At 35.2% G+C, this 18,175-nt stretch overlaps 1 long non-coding RNA gene across 3 annotated transcripts in view; it reads right to left on the bottom strand.

Moving 5' to 3' along the window:
• Nucleotides 1-289: 289 nt before the first annotated feature.
• LOC144221962 (uncharacterized) overlaps nucleotides 290-18,175 on the bottom strand; it is a 31,216-nt gene continuing 13,330 nt past the window's right edge. The window contains exons 4-7 of one of the 3 annotated variants that reach the window (XR_013332239.1): nucleotides 17,234-17,410; nucleotides 5,932-5,994; nucleotides 2,497-2,546; nucleotides 290-473 (exon numbers count right to left, since the gene is read on the bottom strand). This is a non-coding gene — a long non-coding RNA (uncharacterized LOC144221962). Of the gene's footprint in view, nucleotides 474-1,877; nucleotides 2,119-2,496; nucleotides 2,547-5,931; nucleotides 5,995-17,233; nucleotides 17,411-18,175 lie in introns of those variants that run through there. The other 2 variants (XR_013332240.1, XR_013332241.1) reach the window with 2 other exon arrangements.

Genomic DNA, 18,175 nt, shown 5'->3' with positions numbered 1-18,175 from the left:
CACACTCTCATCACATATTTTTACCTCTCTCAAATCTGAAGGTAGTCTTGCCTGTAAAAAATAAGCTGTATTTCAGTTCTGGAATAGGTTATCTATTCAGACCTATCGATGCGATATATCTTGTGGTAGTCCTTCCTAAGGAGGAAGAAAATTGGTGTTTTCCTCACACATGGCATCGGTGCTATCTCCCCATCCAAAGGAGAGTGTTATGCTGTTCATTGGAAAAGAAAAAACAGAGATGTAAGGAGGAATGATATGGAGGAGATATTGGCCACATTGTTGTAGAAACTTTATTTTATATTGTAAGATGATGCCATTAGACTAGATGGTATGCACTGCTCATCCAGATCTGGCGTCTCTGGAAATATGGCCGGAGAGTCATAAAAACCTCACGGGTGAGATTTAGGATGCAGTCTTCTGGCAGGAAGGTGGGATTGCATGGGCAGCCAATAGGCAGAAGCTGGACACACTGGCTGTGGAATTATGTACACGTAAGTTTGAATCCTCAGGACTCCGGGACTATGGGCACGTTTCATCTTGCCCCCACTCATTTATTTTCTTTGTAACACTGACCATTAATGTGTGTTTTCCTATAAAGATGTTGTGAGAATTATATGAAATAAGGTATATAAGATGCTGGATGAATGCAGGTAAAGGCTTGAAATTAAATTTCTTCTTGTTATTGATTACAGTAAAAATAAACTTTCTTTGCACATTTTGAGTTGCTTATTTGATTTTTTTTTTTAATGTTTTATTTATTTCTAGGAGAGAGGTAGAGACAGCATGAGCAGGGGAGGGTCAGAGAGAGAGGGAGTCACAGACCGAAACAGGCTCCAGGCTCTGAGCTGGCAGTCAGCACAGAGCCCGATGCGGGGCTCGAACCCACGAACCGCGAGATCATGACCCAAGCGAAAGTCGGACGCTTAACCGACTAAGCCACCCAGGCGCCCCAACTTATTTGATTTTTTTAACTGACTGGCTGATAAATACAAAAGCTACCTTTATCTATGTCAGGAATGAGCCCTTGCTTATAATGGAAGGGATTTTTTTAATGCAAGATATTTTAAGGCAGACTATAGGTGTTTTGAGATAAATTAAGTCCTCAATATAAAAATAAATATATCATTAATAGAGTTAACATAAAAACTGATATATGAAGTAAATTAAAAGCTATTTACAAATATTACAGTATGGGTTTTGTTCATTCTTCTGTATTACTCATTAATGACTATTTTCCATCTTGTAATAACTGGACACTGGGGTTTTCCTGTTTATTCTACGCAACTTGCAGTTGTGTTACGTTTACTCATAAGTGCATTATCAAAAATTATTAGAAAATATAAATTAAAAAACACTTCTTTTATTGTACTCTGATAATTTTCAAAGAAAGATGCTACATATGATAATAATTCTCTGATTTTTGAATAATAGAAAAAAGAAATGAAACATTATTAATATTATTTTACATCATCATATCTTTTTAAATCATTACTGTTAACCATCCAGTCATTATCAGAGTTAAGTCATCAGCTATTTATTAGATAACCCATCGTATACAAAGTAACATTTGAAATCTTTAATTTATTATTGCTTGTCAGAATAAAAATGTCTTTTGAAATTATGAATTCATTGAATATTTCTACATGCAATCATTTTGAAATAAAGTAGCAAAACCTGTTATTTAAAATTACCCTGTGGTTTAGTTTTATTTAAATAATAAGTGTATTCTTGATCAAGTTTGAGTTGCTTTAATTTTGAAAGTACAGATGTTAATTTTTAAATTTTATTTAGATCCTTTGACAAGCAGGTTAGGAATTTGTTTAGTACTTTCTTTTTCCCCCACATATTATAATTATCTACTTTCATTTTCAGTCTTCTAGAACAGTGAACTCCTTACTTGTAAAGCATATCTTTTTTTGTTCCCTACAGATTCATTTCCTAAAGAAGCAGCAAGTCTTCTGTCCTGAAGTTTCCAATCAGGGGTAGAGAGTCACTTACCAGCAGTGTTTCTCAAAACCCTCCTGCATCACATGAAGATGAGTTTGTGTGTCAACTATACTTCAAGTAAAAAATAAAAAGTAACAGCTATTGGTGTACACAAATATAATAACACAGCAGCTATAAAAGAGTAAAAATAGCTGTATTAAAAAACTATTTTAGGCATGCAACTTTGAGTGATAATTCTAAATATTTCGAAAGGAAGTTCCAGTTCAGTCACACAATATTCTCTGAGAGGACTCAGAGATCATTCATTCTACATTAAAATGGAAAAATATGGCAAAGTCAGGATGTCTTTGCATTTTCAAACAGTAGCACCAAAGAAGCCTGAATACAAACGTCTCGACATCCAGTCCAACACTCCACGTCTTTAAAGAGCATCTTTCAGCCAAGATTCCTTGATAACATGATGAACAGGTAAAACCAGCTTCATAGTCCAAATTATGACCTCAGGGAGGAAAAAAAAAAAGAAACAAAAAAGAAAAAAAGACAACTCACTTTGTATCTTGTCCTTCGTTCCTTTGTATCTTGTCCTTGTGATTTCCTTCCTGAAATTATAGTTTCCTGATTACTTCCCCAAGAGGTAACTTTGGGGAAGCAACATATTCACAAGTACTAGCAGAAATGTATAACAGGGAATGAGGAGAAAGGGCAACTTGTCTCAAAAGTGTCCGAAGATTAGTTTCAAAGGCCAACCTGGTTCTAAACAGCTTAAAGGCTGTCACAGGTTAAGACACTCAGGTGGCATGAAGAAAAGGATTCTTCTTTCTCTTACTTTTGGTGTGTCCTGGACCATCTAGGCTTTCTGTTCATAACAAATAATTGATACGTGGGTATGTATGATTACTCCGAGGATTAGCTCTATGTGTATGCAGACTGAGAAGAATTGTCATAAATATCACATCCAAGGAAACTTGCTGCAGCCAGTTCATGGGCCCCTGAATTTCCTGGACATCATGTAGTCCTTTTGCAAACTTCTATTACATGTAAGAATAAAGTGGCTAGATATAGAATAATGAAGGGTAAGCAAATTACTTGATGGGGAAAAAACAAAAGCTCCCACAAAGACACTTTGTCCATGAATGGATGCCAAATTGTTGCTGAGTGGGGATACAAAGAAGGGGATACATGTCTTCTTCAACCATGTTGCTGGTGTCACCCCTCTGAATCCTTTGTATTAAGGATATTGGGGAGGAAAGAGCTAAGAGGTACATGCAACAGAGAGGAAATCATGGGCTTGATACCACAGTAATTGTTTTAGATATTATGAACTTGCATCAGGGCCTTATGGGAAAAAAAAAAGGAAGCTTTTTTATAGGTATCACTTTGTGAGGGTAAAGAGAGGCTTTAAGAAGCAAGATTGCAAAATGTAAGGCAACCTGTGAAAGGCTTTTTTCTATTTCTTTGTACAGTGTAAGATCCCTTAGACTCACTAAGGCTGTAGGGAAACTGGTACAACTTTGGCATCATACCTGTGGCTTTGAGCCATTGAAAGATTGTGCTCCTGGCCCCTAAATGTTACCCTCATTTCAATGGGGTTTTGAAGCAAGGAAAGAAACAAAGGGCTCTCAAATAGCTTCTTAGGCAAGCAACATCAGCCTGGAAGGCCAGAACTGCATGTATTATACAAGAACACTATGGAGGTAAAGAATGAATAGACTGTAGGCAAATTGGGATGAGGATCAGAGATAAGTGGATTGTATTAATAAATTACCAATTAGCACTTATGCTCTATTGTCAAAATAGTTTAAAAATGAGAAATGTATCAAGAATTTAACATTCTAAGCTATTTCTTCAAAACAACTTTAATTATCTTTTTCATTCATCTAATAATCCTTAGCTTCTTATATTTAATATCAAGTTATGAATTACATCCAAATGTGGCAAAACTGGTCCAGTTATAAAATTTGTCTAAGCTTTTATTATTGTGAGAAAATTTAGTATTGATTAAGTAATATACTTATTTCTCTATAAATAGGAGATCTGCTTATTGTCCCAAGAAATGTAATATTCTATACTTAGTTTTCAAGGTTGTAGAAGAAAGTATAATTATATTATTAGAGGATATATGTACACACACACACACACACAATTTGTTTAAATAGGTATGACTTCTTGCTGTTAATACGCTGATTGCTTTTTTGAGAAAACTCCAGTCTTGTGCATACCTATATGTACCAGTTGCTATGACATGACTTTGTTTTCCACTTTGCTACAATTAAATATTTTTTGAGTTTTTTGCACATCTTACACAGATAAGAAAACATATATTTATCCTCCCTCCCCCCCACATTATCTTCCCTTGCAAATCCTTACACCAAGAATTTAACCTATCGGATTGTAAGTTAATCAGCTTCTGCTACCCACAGTCACCCTTTCTGAATTTCACTACCAACCATTAAAAGTTTCATCTTCCTCCTGTCCCCCAGGCTAAATATTTTATCATCATTTTCCCTTTCCCTTTCTATTTTTCTCACTAGATCCAATCCATCACTAAGCCTTGACATTTTTGGGGGGGGGAGGTGTCTATTATGTTTCTTCGGCCTCCCTTTCCAACTTAATAGCCAACATTTTATCCCGGGCATCTGGTCTCTCTTCCACCTGAGGAAGAGAGCTAGAGACCTAGTCACTTCCTTGCCTCCAGGTTTTCTCCACTGTACTTAATTCCCATGGACCTTCTAGAATAACTTTCCCCCAATGTTTTTTTTTTTTAATCAAATAATCTTCTTACCCTTCATGATTCTAACTCTAACTTTTTACCGTGGCTTTCAGGACTCCATTGTCAATTGCATTTCTTACCTTACCATTCTTGCTCTTTAGACTCTCTTCTCTTGTCAAGGTAAATGTGCATTTCTATCCTACACTTGGCCAATTAACCTGCCAGACTTCATGTCTGATGCTTCCCTTCCTGCAACTCTCTTGTATCTTCTGAATTCTTTTTCTTAATTGTTAAGTAATAGGGAATGTTAAGTAAATATGTTCATAGGATGAAAGAGCATGAAGTCCCTGAAAATATTTTATACATCAGTTTCAATTAGTAATGCTGAGTTGGTAATGCATATTTTCACGTGAGGGGAAACTGATTAAAAAATCATTTGAATAGGGTTTTCAATGGGGATTCCTGGAAAACAAGATTCTGAGATAGATATTTGCTTGCAGGAAGTTTTGTAAGGAGTGCCCTTGGGATCAATACCTTTAAGGAAATGAAGCAGAACTGAGCTGAGGAAAGAGTTCAACTACAAGGCATTTGGAAAAGGGGATTCATTCTTACAGGCATCTTTTCAGCTGAGGGTGACTCTGAAAGAGCCACTCAGCTATGGGCCTGTGGTTCCAACCTTCCCAACAGTAGAAGCAAGAATGCCTCAGGGCTGAAGGGCATCTGGATGGCATACCACAGTATCCTGTCAGAGATGAAGACAGTAAATTTGTAGAATTAGATAATTGTAGGAGCAAGAGCTGAAAAGAAACACAAGGATGTGTGCTTATTATCTTTAGTTAGTAGTATTATAAATGACTTTTGAGTATATTTCTGTTTTCTAATATTTTCTCCATTGGCTGCAAAAAACGAATGAATAAAATTTTAGCCAGGTAAGAGTAATGCATGTTACTTTAAAAAATATCACCTTTGACTTTTTTCTTAATTTTTAAAATGTTTCTTAATTAAGCAAACTGATTACTCTGTCCTTCCTAAGGACTTTTTGTGGGGGAGGGAGTGATGTCAAATTTGATCACTTTTTCATTTCTTTCCACCACTTCTAAGCTATTCAATGTTGGTGTTTTTTAACCCTCTGTCTACTACTAGATAATAAACTTCTCAGGAATAGCTGTTATGTCTCTCTGTTCTATATGGGAGTCTCTTTTTTTACTGTGATTTTAAAATGTATATATGATTTAATAAATGAATAAATTATATATATATGTAAATATACATACACATATACTTAAAGTTGTTAACATGGAGTTCTGTGCAAAGTAGATAATTATGCTGTTGAACACCTGGAAGAAAGGAAATTCAGAGCTAGATTAGGGCTAATTTTAACAAACAGCCAGAATTTATCTGCAAGTCCTGGCTCACAAGCAACATTGTACTTGGAGTTGAGATTTTCAGGCATTTGGTATGTAACCCTTTCATTCCGTGGTGCAAAATAATAGCTAAAAGAAATTCACGAGTGCCTACATCTAAGAATAATTTTGGTGATTGTTAGGAATGGCCTGTTAATGTTACCACAAATGATTTATTTCTTATTCTGGGACTTCAGCTTGTCCCACTGTATATTTTCCCCAAAGATAGAATGATAAACTTCATAAAGTTGTACAGACAGCTTTGGAAAAGGTGAAATTACCTTGATGTTTTGTAAGTTCCATAGGCATGGACTTTTCAGTCATTTTTAGAGTAGTAGATGATCATCAAATAACAGTTTGATGTAAGGTATTATTCTGAGAATGCTTCTAAAATAAGCTAGATACCTAGACTTCTAATAGGTTTTCTTCTAATTTGACATTGGAAGAAAAAAAAGACAGAAATGTCTATTTTTGCTGTATTTCAACCTCAAGCAAACTTGAATCAGAACAAACTAAACATAGTTTAAGGGTCACTTAAGATATTACTTAGAAATAGCGTCAAGCCCCAAGGTCATTTTGAGCTTGAAGTTATTTAGTCCAAATAACTGAAATTTACTCTCTTAACAGAGAACAGTTACAAACTCATACTGATCAGTGAAGATTCACTAATGAATCTTCGTAGTTACTTGATGTGCATATTCCAGAAGAAACATGAATTCAGAATGCAAGTAGGACTCCTAAGAATGAATTCACAAAATTAATAAACCAGTGATATAATTTTCAAGAAGTTTAGAACAATAATAAAGCTAATTTGATTGATAATTTTATTTAAATTTGGCTGAAACTTAGAATTTCATGTTTAGTAATGTCCAAAATATTGCATGCATTATTAATAGTTCTAATAATGTTTAAAGATTTATTTTTAACAAAAAAATACATTTCCTGGTGGGGTGTTTTTAAATCTTACCTAATAAAAAACATCTAGTTTATACTTGACTAAAACTGTATCTGTTCTCCACCTCCTTCCCCCAGTCTTCAAGTAAATCGCTTTCTTTCACTTCTTGTGTTACTATTTTCTAAATATGGTCTTCCTATTAACCCAAGGGCTTATCATCTATAAAACTTGTTTTGATCTTAGATTCAGCTTCCTCATTCAGTTGACAAGGTCTGTAGATTTTACATCTGCTCTGGCCTCAGAAATCACTCTTGAATTTTGCTTCTTTTAATCTTTCCTTTTTCATTGCCTTAATTTAGACCTTCGCAAAACCATGAGCTCCCAAAATTTCTCACTGTCAGTCTCCATCAGTTAACCTTAACTTTTCCACTAAGTTGACCTTCTCATCCTTCATAAAGTTGGCTATTTGAAACTCTTGTTTAAAGAATGAAACCTATATTATCTCAGAAAAAGAAATATCAGCCTCCATAATCTGTTGTTCCCTTTTTTCCAGACTTTCCTCCGATACTGTTCATCAGGCATTCTTCAATCTTTTTTGACCAAAAAGATAGATTTTGGATGGATGCAAATGGAGATTATATAGAAAGATAAAGGCATCTCTTAAGTCAGCCAGAAAATAAAAAGCCTTCTGGCTATATATGCCATGTTAGGTTTTAGAGTCACATCACTTTACTTTCCCCAATTAACCTGCATTCCCAGTATCCTAACCTCACAACTTTTCAGACTGCTAACAAGTTTTGAATGACTCATCTTGAAACTTTCAGTTCAGGAGAAGCTTTCAAACATTAAATTTGGTGTGTCTCCTGGGTCTTTGAGATCCACCTAAAATGTCACCTTCTCAGTGAAATTTCTTCAATACTTTTGGGAAGAATTTGTTTTTATTCTGGTTCTTAGAGCAATGAAGCCATATTTCTATGAGTTACATTTCTAGCAGCTCCTAAGCTATATTAATATCTATCACTTGGCTGGATAGTGAGTTGACCTCCATGTGTATAGTGCCCATCTCAGGGATAGAGCTCACTAGGATGTGCTAATTAACTGAACAAATTAATGCACCAATTTTCTAGAACTCCAAGGAGGCTATAGTAGATGTGCATGGCAGAGTCAATCTTAAACAATGAAGAAACATCACCTCCTATGTTACGTTAATCTTAGGACATTACAGAAATAGCTCAAGCAAAAAATAATGAGAGTTTTAATTAGAATTGTAACTATGGAAATGGAAACATAAAGATAAAAGTAATGATATTTTCCAGGTAGTATCAAAATATCCATGAGACATCGGTAAGAGGGATAAAAGGAGAGAAAAAAAGGGAAAGATAGCTTTAAACCTGACTGACTGAGATAATTTTTAAGTATATAAATATTTTTTATTTTATATTTATTATTTGCATCTATGTATTCTTTCATACCTAATTACTAAAGCATTGAAGTTTATTCCAATAATTCATAATTTAACTTTTGGATCAGTTTTCAGAGTACCGATAGAGGATTCTTTCAGTGTAATCAAACAAATCTAGAAGAAAAAGCCTAAAGTAGTCACTTTATAAAAACAAAACCAAACAAACACACAAAAAAACCAAACGAACAAAAAACCCCCTGAACTTTCAAAATCAAGTGTCAGAAAATGAACTAGTGACTGAGAAATAAGGGATCAGGGTCTTAGTTTCAGTTTAAACTTCTATCACTATAACTTTGGGATACTATCCAGTTATAGTTACATATAACTTATTATCCAGTTATAGTTACCAACTTAGTAAAACATTGGCTTCTGTGATTTTCTATAGCTCTTAAAAGACTGTATCCTAAGCTTGACTTTTTAACTACCAAATTTCAAATAAAAAAAACATTGATTTTCACCTGGATCAATATTTAAAGAAAGATGAAGTCTGTCAGTGGAATATTTTCTACAATCTAACAATTCTTGTAGTTTGTTATTTAAGGAAATATGTTTTTCTCGGTTACAAAAAGGAGAATTAAGTATCTCCCCATTAGTTTCTCTTAAAGACATTCCTTACAGTGTTTCTGAGTCAAAGTTAGGGTTGAGTTTTGAATCAATAAGTCTATCCAAATCTTACCTTTATCTAAGCCTTTCTAACTAGTCTTAACCTGCTACTAGAAAAATATTCCAATCATTAAGAGAGAGAGAGACCAAAGGAGACTGCTATGAATACACATGGTCTCCTCTGCAAGGAGAGGCTGGCAAGTACTATGGCTCCAAGTTAAAACTACCTTATTTTCAAACAACAGAGAGAAGACGTGTGAGACTGTCTCACGGAAGGTCTTTTGGGGATGGTGAGGAGTTTCCATTTTGTTCAGAATGTAACAGGCAACCATTGAAGTTTATGAGAGGGGAGTGGCAATTAGATTCACACTGAAGATATTACTCTCCCTAGAATGCAGTAAATGGATTCCAGGAACAAGAATGGAAGTGAGAGACCAGTTAGTGGGCTATTGCAACAGTCGCATAAAAAATGGGGCTGTGGACTCTGGTAACCCTGGAGATGGAAACAACATACATGAGTTTGAAATGCATAATTAAAAATGAAGATGACAGACTTGTTGTTGGATTGGAGGAACAGTGGGTGAAGGGTAATGAAGAATCAAAGATAACTCTTATGTTTTCATCATAACCAATTTCATAAATAATAGTGACATGCAAAGAGATATAAAAGACTGACAGAGAAACAAGTTTGTGAGAGGGACTGGGAAATTAAGAGTTCTATTTTGACCCCCATTATAAAGCCAAGAGGAAATGTCAGGAAGGCCATTGGATATAAGTGTGTAGCAAGATACCCCATGCTTTCCTATCCTGCTGTCCAGATAAATGACCAAAGTTCCAAAGTTGAAATAATAGGTGCTAGGCATATTCCATGTTTCCTAAGAGCCACTAAAGTGCTACTAGATATATCCTTCACCCCAGAAGTTTTAAGACAGGTAGAAAACAATTATAAAATTGGATTTGAGATCCAATTTTAAAGTTAATTTGGATGAATAGTAAAATAGCTGAAAGTGACTGGAAAGGTGTGTTCACTGCCCTAGACACTACTATAGTATATTCAATAGTTGATATTTGAAGGTAGTAATTGGAGAAATATCTACTTTATTTATTTATTTATTTATTTATTTATTTTTTAATGTTTATTTATTTTTGAGACAGAAGAGAGACAAAACTTGAGTTGGGGAGAGGCAGAGAGAGAGGGAGACACAGAATCTGAAGCAGGCTCCAAGCTCTGAGCTGCTAGCACAGAGCCCAGCCGGGGCTCACACTCACGGACCGCGAGATCATGACCTGAGCTGAAGTCACTACTTAACCGGTTGAGCCACGAGAAACATCTGTCTTATGATAATATCCTTACTCTACTGTCCATACTTCTTTCAGAGTACTTATAAAATTGTCTACTATAGAATAGTTGTACTTAGGCAGAGATTCAATACAAATACAAAAAAAAAAAAAAAAATTGGCCTACATGAAGCCCAGGAGCCAAAAAGACATATAGTTTGAGCAAGGGAGGATGGTCAACAGAGGAGATAGAAAAAGATGGTATCAGTATGGACAAGTAGGAGGAGCTGATTGTCTTAAAATTCAAGAGAATATTTCAAGAAAGAAAGACTGATCAATTATGTTGGAAGTTATTAAGAATGGGGGGAAGCCAAGAACAAAAAAGTATCTATTATATTTTGTGGCACACAAGTTCATTGTATGACTTTGATGAGACCTATTTCACCAAAAGAGTGGGCACTAATATACCACTGGACACGTTGAAAAAAGAAAATGTTATACAATTTGAAGAGAGTGAATATAAACAACTCTGTGGAAATAATTTCTGTAAGTGAGAGTCAACATATAAGATATGAGATTAAGTGTGGAATCTTTAGGATGGAATATACTAGAGTATGTCTGCATGCTAAGGACAAAATGTAATAAAAAAGAAAATTAATAATTCAAGAGATAAATTATGATTGCAAGAGCAAAGTCCTTAAGGATGTGAGAGGGAATTGAGATCCAGACCCACAGGAAAGGATTTGACTTTGGTAATGAGTAGGCACATTTTACCCTTTGTAACTGGAGAGAAGGTGTTAGAAAGTAGATTTGGTGGGAAGAAGATGAAGATGTTCTCAGAGTTTGTGTGCTACTCTGTCTCTGGGTTATATGCTCATGTGTATGTAGTGATGGTAGTTAGGGATGATGGGTGAGCCACTGGGCTGGGGGAGTATTTTGAAGGTTTGAATAAAAACATTTATATGAAATAGTTATCTTTATGTAATAAATACTAATATGTTAAATAAAGGCTATAAGGTGGTCAGTTTCCATCATATATTCACTTGATATTTATGATCATGAAGTAAGGTTACTTACCATTTGAAGGCTTTTCTCCCTGTCAGCAGCCCTATGTTAGGTGTAAAGTAGGTGAATATTTGGGCTTAAGTTTTAACTAGTATTGTGGCCTTGTCAGGAAATGACAGAAAGGGAGAGAAATGCAAGAAATTTAAAGCCATTTGCCAGGGAGTGATTACAAAGATGACGGAAAAAATGATTTATTTTGAATCAATTAGTTAGATTATTTCTTAAATCTACATTTCAAAACACTAATATAAATTTATGCAGAAACCACTTGACTTGAAGTTGTTGTCTTAGTATTGTTCAACCTAATGGTTTTTAAAATTTTTTTTAAATGTTTTTATTTATTTCTGAGAGAGACAGAGAGTGTGTGTGAGCAAGGGAGGGTTAGGGAGAGAGGGAGACACAGAATCTGAAGCAGGTTCCAGGCTCTGAGCTGTCAGCACAGAGCCCGAGACGGGGCTCGAACCATGAACCGTGAGATCATGACCTGAGCCAAAGTTGGATGCTTAACCGACTGAGCCACCCAGGTGCCCCTAACCTAATGTTTTTAAGTGTCTTTTAACTTACGTTGTTCAGTAAGTCTCCAAATCATTTTGAGAGACAATGTAAAAACAAGAAATTAAAAAAGAACATTCAACATTCCTATACTTGGGACGTAGGAAAACTTAATAGCAAGGAGGAAAATCTAAGTAACTTCTTACATCCTTTTGGCAAATTGGCTTCTATTTTTCCTGACATTTTAACATAGTCCTGGTCAAAGCTTGCCACAATGGAACAGTCAATGAAAATTAGTTGGACATCAGACATTATTTTTAACTTGGATAATTTTGTAGTATTTTCTAATTAGTAAATTTCTATTTTTTTATTGTAACCATTTATACCGACATGCTTTAAAATAGTATGGGCAAGGGACTGGTGATTTCTGTGTAGAAGGTACTATATAATCTTATTTAATCACCAAATAATTCTGAGGCAAATATTACCCCATTTTAGACAATGAGAAACTGAGATTCAGAAAATTATATAATTTGCTCAAAGGCACAAATTTAGCAAGTGAATGAATCTGGATTTGAGCCCAGATCTGTCAGTCTACCAAATCTGTGTGCTTTTTAGGTCAGAAACTTGCCTCCAGGTTTCTAACTGAATGCCTGTATCAGTTTAATTTGTGCAACCATGTAATATTTAAACTAATGGATGTGATGAAAAAAGGCACATAAACAAATAAGCTAGCTGTTAGACAATATTTAAAGCACACACAAAGCAATTTGAATTTCTTCTTCCACAATATAAGCTTTCAAGGCCAGTGGTATGTGGGTTTAGTATTTACTAGTATTTGAAATGACTTTTGATAATATAAATTGGTCTTGATTATCTATATTTGGTCCAATATTAAATGAAAGGTTATATGCTGCTGACTATGGAAACCAAAGCTTTGCTATCTCTATTTTCTCAGCTCACTCAAATGAAACCAGATAATTCCATCTGTTTAATTCCCTTTGACCCAATTCACAGTCACCCCTAAATGGATTCCAGAAATACCAGTTCTGCAGCTTGCAGAGTTTTCTTAAAGCAAGTCTAATGGATCAAAGTGTGTCATTCTATCTGGCATCAATTTATTCATCATGCAATAAATTCACATTCTGTATAGGCTTAACACAGTGCTTGGAAAAGATAAAGCCAAAGGAGTCTTGACCTCAAAGACATATATATGTACATCTAGGTGTGTGTGTGTGTGTGTGTGTGTGTGTGTGTGTATTTTAATTCTTGTAAAGCATGGCAAATTGAAGTGTGACCTGAAATTCAATGCAAGGCTCCTAATGATGTGCACCCAGTGACTTCCTCAGGGCCACCTTAGATGTCATGAAGTGCCCAGCATAGTCCCTCTCCATGAGGAACTACCATGTCGATGCTGTAAATTTCACCCCCAAGGAACTGGCCCAGGAAGTTCTCAAACACATACCAGAGTTCCAGATCATGCACAGTGTGGATTCTGTTTGATAGGCCATAGCAGATAGGTAGCTGACAAAATTTGTGACAAATGCTTGCAAGTACTAGAGTACTAGGGGTGGAAACACAATTTTTATCTTCCAGAGGTGGTTATATATATGTGTGTGTGTGTGTGTGTGTGTGTGTATAATTATAGTTTGTTAAATATAATTTATTTAATAGCCTACAGTGCCAAATTATAACCATAAGATTGCTAAGGATTGTAATATATTTACCCCATGAAAATTCAGAATAAAGAAGAGTGAATGTGGCCCATAGTATTAGCAATACAATTAGCAGTCAACATTTTTTTGGGTACTTGAGCTCTTTACATGAATTTTCATTACCTTATTTAATTCTTCTCTTAGTCATCTATTGCTGGATGACAAATTATGCCCAAAATTAACAGCTTCAAACTACAAACATTTATGATCTCATAAATTTTGTGGGTCAGGAGTCGAGGCATAGCTTAGCTGGGCTTCTGGATCCAGATGTTTCATAAGGTTGTAGCCATGTTGTCATTCAGTCAATGCTGCAGTAACTTCAAGGATCGATGGACTGAAGTACACACTTCCAAACTTATTTGGTTGATAGCAGGCCTCAGGAGGTCTCCTTACAAGTGCACTCAAGTGAACATTTCTATAGGGCTGCCTCATGACATAAGTAGCTAGCTTTCTCCAAGGTGAACATTCCAAAGGAGAGCAAGAGACAGTACCCAAGAAGGAAGCCACAGTCATTTTAACTTAATTTCAGAAGCAACATCCATCACTACTGCCATATTTTATACATTAGAAGCAAATTAGGAAGTTTGGCCCATAATCAAAGGTATGGCATTACACAAGTGTGTGAAAACCAGAAAGCCAAAGATCATTGGCATCCATCTTAGAGGCTGCCTACTGCAATCCTAAAAAAATGGAATGAAAAGCTTTATGAGATAAGTGCTATTTTAAGTAGATAAAACAATCAGGGCACAGGTTGGTTAAATAGCTCCCTCAGTGCTTCATAACTAAAAAAGGGAGAAGACTAAGATTCAAACTCAGAAAGCATTATTGCACAGTGTCAAAACATTCCCTAAAGCAAAAATTCAAAGAGAAAAGTATTTCACTCTAGGAAAGAAACAGAATTCAAACACAAACAGAAATGCAAGTATAAAATTATATATAGTATTAATAATGTAGAGCAATTGATTTAGAAGTTGGTAGAAAATCTAGTTGGAAAAATTGGTTAATGTTAGTGAGCTTTTAATATATGGCTAAAAGAGTTTGGATTTATGGATAAGTCATCAATTTTTTTTAAACAAGGAAATAACACAGTTAAAATTTTGCTCTATGATTTGTCTGTAAGTTTGTAGAAAAGTCTGGAAAGGTATGACAAAAGAGATAAGGAGGCCGGGGCAGTAGGTGTCTGTGCTGCCACGCGGAACAGGCCCAAGGCAGAGTCAGTGAAGAATAGGCAATGCCTACCAGTAAGAGTCCCAACATTCACTGATGAACTGGATACGAAATTTAAAACAGTTAAGTGACAAATCACTCCCAGGTTTTAAGAGAGGAAGACTTGTAAAAGAGGAAGTTCAAGGAAAACTTCAAAAGGCAGAGTTTTTGTCTGATTTCTTCACTATTGTTCTCTGAGAATAGAATAGGTCATCATAAACCCCCTTGAATGAATAAATAACAGAAGCTGCCATTTATTGGACAAAGATTGACTAAGATTAGCTCAAACAAGCAAACAAAAGAAAACAGCAGCAAAAATGTAAGGAAGGGTTAAGATGATAAGGTTTGACACTGTTTAAGCATAGCCAGATTTTATAGTACTTGTATGTGCTTTTGCGCTAAATCAATCTCTCTCTCTCTCTTTCTCTCCCTGTTTCTCTCCCACCCCGCTTTATCTTTATCTCTTTATCACTTCCCACCCATGGGTATCTTAACCTGTTTTTAGAGGCACATCTGCACCATTTTCTGCTGTGTATTGGCAGGCTGTCCTAATGATTCTTTATAATTTCAACTTGCATTTCCCTTTGTTTTGCATTGATAAAAATTCGGACTTTAATTTTATAGAAATAGAATGTCACTCTCAAATGCTAGTGAACTCTTCTTGTGTTAGTAAAAATGGGAGAGATAGAGAGGGAGAGCAAGAATGAGCGAGAGGGAGAGGGAGACAGAGACAGAGACAATGACAGAGAGACAGAATTTCTCTTTGGCATAGGCTGGGGTCAAATGTCTCTCCCCTGATCTAATTAGCATCAACAGTGGTTAGGAGTGTAGGAAGTTACGAAGCCTATTTCTTTCAAAGTGGTGCTAGTAGGGACATATTCTCTGGGAAGATGGCGTAAGTGAGGTAGGCAATTTATGATCCTGTGCAGTGCAATACATTATTCTAATACATTACTTCCAATCTTTGAAAATGGCCCTCAGTGAGTTCTAAATATCAAACAAGGAAGCTGAAGCTCAGAAGGATTTAAGTAATTTTTCCAGTATTACCTAACTCATAAGTGGTTTAAAACAAGGCTCCAAATATTCTATTTTCTGACCTTAAAACTACTATCTTGCTCTTTCTACTTCTCATTGCAAGATACCACCAAGAAAAATAAGGAAGCTAAAATCAGAATGGCTGTTTGTTTAACCAAGAGTCATGCAGGCCAGGCTATAATGGGCCAGGAGTTAGTAATTGTTGGAAACTAATATCCCCGACTCTTATCACAGCTCTGACCTTGTATCAACCTCACCCCACGCCTGACATATAGTGAGGCTTTAGGATGGGTGAGGTCTGTCTTAACACTTTTCTTGCTATTAAACACTCTGGAAGTTTAATGGTTTATTTTTAGCCTTTGCCAACAGGGTTGTTCTTCCAAATGCCATATGCCTTACAGTGGAGACCGTAGTCATCAAACACTAGATGCAGAATTTTGAAAGAAAAGTGAAAGAAATTGTAGAGTTACAGAACGTCAGCATCAAATATAAGTTGGGATGGCTAGTTAATTAGTTGCTTTGCTCCAGGGAGTGAATAACCTGTGTTTTTCAAAGAAAAAAGTGTCAGTGGAAAGAGAGCAAGTATAAACTAGAAACATAAAATTAATGCAATAAGGCAAATAAGAAGTAGAGAGGGTGTGGGAATAAAATCATTGCTGAAGAAATAGGTAAAGATAGCATTTCTCCCTAAGTGACAAGAGGGAAAAGATGTGGTTGGATAAGAAAAATCTCACCAGACACTACATTCTAAATAAAGAAGGAAATGCTCTCTTTTGCTAGGAATAAGGAACAAAAAAGAATTTGTGCCTAAGGAATATAGAGGTTTGGAATAAAATTTATCCATGAGATTCCCTGTGATAGACTTAAATAGAATTACATTGACATGGCTACCCTCGCTATATTAATTTAAACATTTACAATATTATATAAGAGCAATGTAGAAAGAAGTAATGTTAAATTATCTTTGTGTACTCATAGATTCGACTGCAGTACTAGTTACATAGTAGATGCTTAATAAAAATTGGTTAAATAAATTTACTAGCAAAAAGAGCAAATGATACTTAGGTTCCATACCTTATTTAACAAATTCTACTGTCCTATTTGGAAAATATGAATTTCACACACCTATTTGAGAAATTGCTTGAATTATTTTTAATCTGCTTATGCATTTTTAAGTCAGCTATCGCATAAAATGTTTATAACAGCAATTTTAAAGAATCAAAACCCTTCAAGCTTCGTTTGCAATATATATTACATGGATATAATATATTACAAGGATGATTCTGCTAGGAAATATCATTTTTGAGAAAAATTCTCGAATTCATTTTCACAAAAATGGTGAAATTATTGATAAACACATCTAAATTTGCAGATTGGTTATTTTCAGGGGTTATTTGGGGTCATAATTGTAAATCTCATTACCGTGCTTGAAGGAGGTCTCTTTCATTATTATGGTGCGAGGTCCATATCCCTGAAGCTAATTGCAAGGTAGAGCTGCAGAGTTCTAATTGTTTGCCATCAAAATAGCTGTGTAAGCTTGATTAACAGTGTTCAGCAACATTCATAATAGTCTAAGCCTGGCCCTGCATAAAATAGAAACTGGGAAAAAATCAATAAGATTTAATAAGATCAGGAACAATCACTTACAATAGTACATCAATCACACAAAGTAATAGGTGCAGGATTTGATAGGGTCCTGAACTGCCTGAGAGATTCATAACCAGTACTCGTTAATGATTTGTTCATTTGCATTTTATCAATCCAGCTACAGCTGACAAGCAGAAGGAGCAGGAAAGAAATATGTTGACTTAAACTCATCAGCCTTGCAATTAAAAAAATAACATATAATAGCAAATGTCTTGTCACATGGAAATCTGATGTTATTACAAAGATGTGTGCAATCCTTGGCTCTTCAGACTGGGGCTACAGTTAGACTTGCAGAACAGGAGGGTTGACAGTGTCCCTGTGGTCACTAGGAAGTCTCAAAGGTCAGAAAGAATGTACATGTGAATATAAATTTCCTTTCTACCTTTCATAGACCTTGATTGCATAATAATATTTAATGCCAAATGTGCATATTTCCTTGTTTTTATCTCTTTGAAATAAATGAGGCTCCTGGCTTTGCCTTAGGCAAAACCTCTATCAAATGCTAAAATAATCATAATGAGATGGCTTTCTGGTAATTATTGCCTGTCATTATATCCTATTTCAGTTGATGTTATGACTATACAAAATAATCAGGCTGTGTTTACCATCTATATTAAAACACATTTTGGGAAGAAAAGTAAATGGATGAGATGAAATTGTGAAAACAAATTTCTGATTTTAAATAAATGATATTATTTAATGGGGGAAAATAATCCC

This window comes from Crocuta crocuta, unplaced genomic scaffold (assembly GCF_008692635.1).
Source record: "Crocuta crocuta isolate KB4526 unplaced genomic scaffold, BGI_CrCroc_1.0 scaffold141, whole genome shotgun sequence".
Taxonomy (NCBI): Eukaryota; Metazoa; Chordata; class Mammalia; order Carnivora; family Hyaenidae; genus Crocuta; species Crocuta crocuta.
This window is presented reverse-complemented; position numbering and strand designations above follow the sequence as displayed.